Source organism: Fukomys damarensis, unplaced genomic scaffold (genome assembly GCF_012274545.1).
Source record: "Fukomys damarensis isolate Sample0158 unplaced genomic scaffold, DMR_v1.0_HiC HiC_scaffold_11, whole genome shotgun sequence".
Taxonomy (NCBI): Eukaryota; Metazoa; Chordata; class Mammalia; order Rodentia; family Bathyergidae; genus Fukomys; species Fukomys damarensis.
Genome location: NW_022900923.1, coordinates 43,568,931 through 43,574,887, shown reverse-complemented (window position 1 = coordinate 43,574,887; position 5,957 = coordinate 43,568,931). Strand labels below are relative to the sequence as shown.

At 40.4% G+C, this 5,957-nt stretch overlaps 1 long non-coding RNA gene across 2 annotated transcripts; it reads left to right on the top strand.

Annotated features, from left to right (window-relative positions):
* Nucleotides 1-1,081: 1,081 nt before the first annotated feature.
* LOC104854521 lies at nucleotides 1,082-3,823 on the top strand. Of its 2 annotated transcripts, none has more exons than XR_778134.2 (3): nucleotides 1,082-1,426; nucleotides 2,509-2,805; nucleotides 3,170-3,823. It is a non-coding gene; the product is annotated as an uncharacterized LOC104854521 (long non-coding RNA). The 2 variants fall into 2 exon arrangements; XR_778135.1 differs by lacking the exon at nucleotides 1,082-1,426 and adding an exon at nucleotides 1,609-2,023.
* Nucleotides 3,824-5,957: the final 2,134 nt, after the last annotated feature.

Below are 5,957 nucleotides of genomic sequence, written 5' to 3'. Positions count from 1 at the left end.
ATAACAAGACAAATACTTGCAGATTTACAATGCAAGTGGTTATATTTGGTATGTAGGAGTAGCATTTTCCCTTCTGTTTTGGCACATCTCATTAATTATAAGTGAATAGCGTGGTGTCGTGGGAAGAAGATGGTCTTAGTGTCAGAAATTTCATCTAAGAATTCTGGTTGTTATTCCTTGTGATTTCTCAGGCAACCAAATGGCTTACCCTCTCATACCCTTGCTCTGTTCATCTATAAATAGGGCTCATAACACCTATCTCCTTGCGTGGCTACTGTGAAGATTAAGCTAGATAATGCATGTAAAAAATACTTGACGTGTGATGTGTGCTTAGAAAACCTATGAGACAAAGTAGCTTGTCCACACCTGCTGGAGAAAGGCAAAATTATCCCACTAAATACTTTTCCCGAAGAGAGACCTGGGGGAACACAATGAAGAGGAGCACCCCTGGCTGTACTGAGTTTGCTGAGCCATAAGTATATAAACAAGGAGGATGAAGAACAGGTTTATGGAATCCAGCATCCCTGCCACACCCAGTTCATGTAGCCTGATAAACTGGTGACTCATTATAAAGAATAAAATGCCAATATCAACAGCTAAGTGCAGAGTGGGGTTTCTCTTCTTTTTATAGAAACAAGTCTGAGAAATAAAGGTCTTATATTTTTGCTGATAATAGAGGTTTTAGATTACCCAAGAAAATTGTTTTGTACTCTAAAGGACTATTTTAAAGAACAGTTAAACATCAAATGTAGCTGTCAGAGAGCTACTTTAAGATTCTGAGCAGAGTGTGTAGAAGATAAACATACTCTGTAGAGGAGCTAGGTATAATTTTAATCACTATAGTTTTATACCAGTTATCATTAGAAATATCTCTGTGTGAATGTAATTTTCTTCCTTTTCTGTGGAAGGATAGCACTTCTACACTCATTGTTCTCCTGAGAAGAAATGAGTTTCATTGAATTTGGAGGTGTAAACTATGCAAATAATCAACTGGGAGATGATTATTAGATGGCTGATGATGTCACAATCCTAACACCTAAGTATAAGGTTTTTATTGGCTATTGTAAGAGGCAGGGAGGACTAGAAGGCTCAGCATCCCTTCAGATTTGGGGAAAGCTCTGAGCCTAAACTACATTTTATCCTTTTTCTCCTTAAAGCATACTCAGAAGCATTTTATTGCTAAAGTTGCAATTACTATCTTTATGCAGAAACTGTATATATTATTTCCTCCACACCATAGAATCCCAGATACTTAGATGGCAATATTTCAATGAAGTAAGAAAACTCTAGCTTCCAACCTTGTGATCATCTTGCTCACGGGATCCCTAAACATTACTCAGGCGATTCCAGGGTCTGTATCACCACTGAGACTGGTAAATCTCCTATCTACAGTCTGAAAAGCTGGAAGTCTCTGCTTCTCATTCAGGTAGGGCACACGTTCCTTATTCTGGGAGCTGGACGCCTCTCTGCGATGGGTGAAAAGTCATGATCGTGAACAGAGGGGGTCTGTGAAGCCTAAACTTAAACCCTGATTGTACTGCTCTGTGTGAAAGCCTGAAATGGCAAAATAGCTGCTTTGTGTCTTTTCCCATCTCTATAGGGAATCCACACAAATTTCTGGACAATCTATTACTTAAAGCTTAAATTTCTAGACCTTACAAAGAAAGAAAGAGAAAATACCAACGTTACACAGAGAGAATCAGTTATTTATTATCTTACATCTGAAGATAAATATCTAAGGCAGTTTTGTCTATTATTGTGTATATTTTGGATACAACAGCAGGGGCTCTTCAGCAATGTTTAGCCCTTAAAGAGAATCACAGGTGTGAGGCATTTTGCTGTAACCTCGTAAGCACCACCACAGCCTCCCGTCGGTTTTCCCACCGCACAATGAGGAAACGTGCTCAGAAAGGTTGCAGCACTTACCCAGGACTGAGAACTGTATGCGGATCTGCCTGACTCCAAAGCCCCAGTTCGCAATAGTTCACCCAACTTCACGACCATGATCTGGAGCCACTCTTAGGTGAATGAACAGCTCGATATACAAATCTACACTCATTCAAACGTCCTTCTGAAACACAGACCCTGTACAAAGGCTCAATAGATGCTTATAGAGAATATGGGATGGTACAGGACGTTGGTTTCTGCCTTTGGATTTAAAGGAGAGATGAGACCCAAATCCAATGTGAAGTCACACAAGACTGCAGTGGTGGTGTCTGTCACTGCTCAGGGTGGCGGAAGCGGGGAGCTAAGTCCCACAGTCCAGAGGAGAGAGACAGCACTGTGAGGGGTCAAGGAAGAGTTGTTGACACACATTTATCCACATCACAAGGGTTAAAGGGGTGAATATTGCTTTAGGGCAATTACCATTTTTTAAAGCAGATAAACACTCCATAAATCACCCAGAAAGCAGATTCAATATTTGGATATCTTTACTTCTGCGTGCTGTGGAGCTTTTGTGGCATATTGGTGATACAGAATCCCTTATTTTATTCCCTCGGATTTTAGGGCAGGGCTTCTCCAAGTATGGTTTATGGACGGGTGGCAACCTAGTCCCCTCGGAATTCAGTTATACGGAACATGCAGAGTCCTGGGCCCCACTGCACAGTGACAGGAACACATTTCTGGGGGTGGAGCCTGACAGATCTGCTCTTCAGATGGGTGCCCTACGTGATCTACACATTGAAGTCTAAGAACCGCTGGTGCAGAGGAAGACTTGATGGATCCCATTTACCATTTATAAATCGAGCACCTATTATACGCATGGTCCACGCACTCACTGAGTCTGTGAAATGAAGTGTGCAGGTAAGAGTCATAACCTCCACTGTGTAGATAATGACACTGAAGCTCATAGAGGATAAAATCTTCCCTACGGCGACCTGTCCCTCTGGAGAGATGGCAAACCTCTTCAGCCTGCTGTCATGTTCACACTTTTCCCTGCAGTGCCTGCTGTACTGTTACCTAGACGGTACTATAGTTACCACGTGTATTAATAATAATAACATCTACTGTCTGAGTCCCGGTTATAATTTAGATCTGAACCTCTCATTGTTAATGGCGCTCTTGCCACGTATGGTAACGAAGAGGGAGAGATATTAAGTATGTAATTTCAAAACAGTCTTCCACCAGATGAAATACAGTTTTTCTTACTTTTATGTTTTCCTGGCAGGTCCTGGAGCCTTTCCCAGCTCTGTTAGGACTCCCCTTCCTTGGTGTAATTTATCCCAGAGGCTTTTGGACCAACTTTGGAATGGCGAACCATGAGCCAAAGTCCAAGCTTCACTTCTACCAGGCATCAGACTTTCCTCCAACACAGGAATGGAGGGCTACTAACTGATTTGAGAAAAAAGTGTCAGTTGCTTGAAAAACCTTCTGCTGATCTTATGACTTCAAAAAGATAATTTAAGCAAGGAAGCCTCTCCTGGGAAGGAGGAATCACACCATCCCATGTGAGATTTTATTCTGGAATACGAATACTTGTGTTGAAAATCATTTTCAGGGAGTGTGATAAGGCCCTGGGGCATTGCCCACACAGACAGAGGGACAAAGGGCTGTTTTCATCAGTGACTCTACCCTTCTATCTCTCACAAGGGGCTGGTAAGAGAAGATAGTACTCTCTTTCAACATGCAGTGACACAGTACAATTCTTTCAAAGGACATTTTAGTAATATATAGCTGGAGTCAAATAGATGTTTGTAATCTTTCACCTCGTGGGAATTTATCTCTTGGAAGTAAAAGAAGAAAACAAAGCTACATGAACAACAGCAATAAAAATGTTTACAGCAGCATTGTTTGTAATGAAAAACCTGAAGCAAGCTAATTCTCAAGAATAAAGTGGATGGGTAACTATGACATAACAATATAATGGAATATTATCTTGCTGTTAAAAAGAAATGTAATACGTATATAGAAACATTAAAAGTGATATTTAAGGGCCAGGGATTTAGCTCAGTGGTGCTGCGCCTGCCTTGCAAGCACAAGGTCCTGAGTTCGATCCCCAGTACCACAAAAACAAAACAAAAAGTGATATTTAAATAGGGTAAAACGAAGCATTCAAATGGAAAAGTGTGTTGAGCTAGAATTGGGTTTGGGGGTCAGACAAACCTGTGTTATTAGTTATATGAATTTAGATACATTATTTAATCCATCTCAATTTTCTCATGTGTGAAATAGGGCTAAAAATATCCATCTTTCCAAGGTCATTATAATAACTCAAGATGATATAAAACAAATGGATAAAATTTGGATAAAGATGGTACAGAATGCTGAGAAACAACAAGCTTTATGCTAATGGGGCCACTGAAGATTGTATTTGAATTTGTTTGTATTATTTTCAATATAATCCTATTTTCCTCCTTTGTTCCTCCCCTCTTAGAAACCTCCATGCTCCCTAGGTGAGGAATCTGGAAACTTGCCTAAATGGATCACTAAGCCCTGCTTTGACAAAGGTGTTAGTCAGTGCTTCTGAAATCAACTTTGGGAAAATGATGCCCGCACCACCACCACACACACACACACAGGGGCTACACGAGGGGCCGGTGACTCCCTTCGGAGCACTTGGAGGCTCAAGTGAAGCTTGTTAGGCGAGGTCACTGTGACCCCTGGAATTTGGGGGAACACGATGTTCTCGTGACCAGATGCTCCCATCATCTCTTGCTTCTGAATCCCGTCCCTCACCCCCATGGCCTGACCCCCTGCAGAGCTACATTTATGAGAAAGAGGATAGGCAGGAGATGGAATTCAATATTTTCTTTCAGCTAACGTATATTGAGTGTGCTATTTTTGTTGAGCATTGTGTTGGGCACCCATGAGTAGATACAGACGATGCCAATTGTGAATCTTTGAAAATTCAGACTTCAGAAACTTTTAGAAAGCTTCTCCAAGGATACTGTTGACACCACATAGGGTATCGGTACCTTCTTATCTATCCATCCTTCTCCACCTGGGATTAGTCCAGAGACAAGAATCTGACCTGTTACAAAGCTTAACTGCAGATTGGTAAGGAAATACATTAAGAGTGGATTCCACGGCGGTGTCAGGTAGCAAGTAGTGAAAGAACATAACCATTTAGACTTAGAAAAGCAATACCAATCTACTAATCTAACTGATGGAAAATGAATGGTGGTGAATCTATGTCAGAGCTTCTTTTGGAAAGCTTTGATCAGTTATTTTAAATTTTTTCTGGAAAACCTTGTTCTTCTACTTGGCAACAGGACACAGCTTTCTTTGTTGGGCTTATACCAGATTCCCTCTAATTGATCGTTTCTTCTCCCCATGCTCTGCCTCCTAACAGCCAGGGATGCCACTGATGAAATATTCAGCATTGGGATTCTTGATGTATAATTAAATAGGATGCCTTCAGCAGTTCAATTTTATAGACCTTTCATCTTCACGTTAATAAACTTTCACATAAAAAAGTCTCCTAAGCAAAACCAAAATATTCTTGGAAATACTATCCTCCTTTGAAAAAATACAAAATCGTGAATGTAAAGTAATTACTATACATAGAAAAGAAGATATTTCTTAGGTTTATCTATGTGCCAGGAAACATGCCAACAGCTTTATACATTGCCATTTAATCTTGACAACCTTGTGGGGTGGCTACTACCAGCTCTCTTATAAAGATGAAGTAACCGAGACTTCAAGAAACAGAGTCATTTTCTTAGAAACACAAAATAAATAAATAGCACAGACAGGCCTAGGACTCAGGTCAAAGTCTCTTTGACTCCTTTGCTTTTCCCTAAATTTTTATAGGTTTTCTATTCCAATGCACTTTCATTCACTATGGCTCATTTAGTTCTCCCCACAACCCAGTGATGTGGAATACAGTTATAAGACTTTTCATGTAAGTGTGTCTGTGTCTATTACTACAACCCAGAGGCACTGCCACTGAACTAGGTCCCTGGCCTATTATCCATTTATCTGTCATCTATCTTACTTTTTTTTTTTTTTTTTTT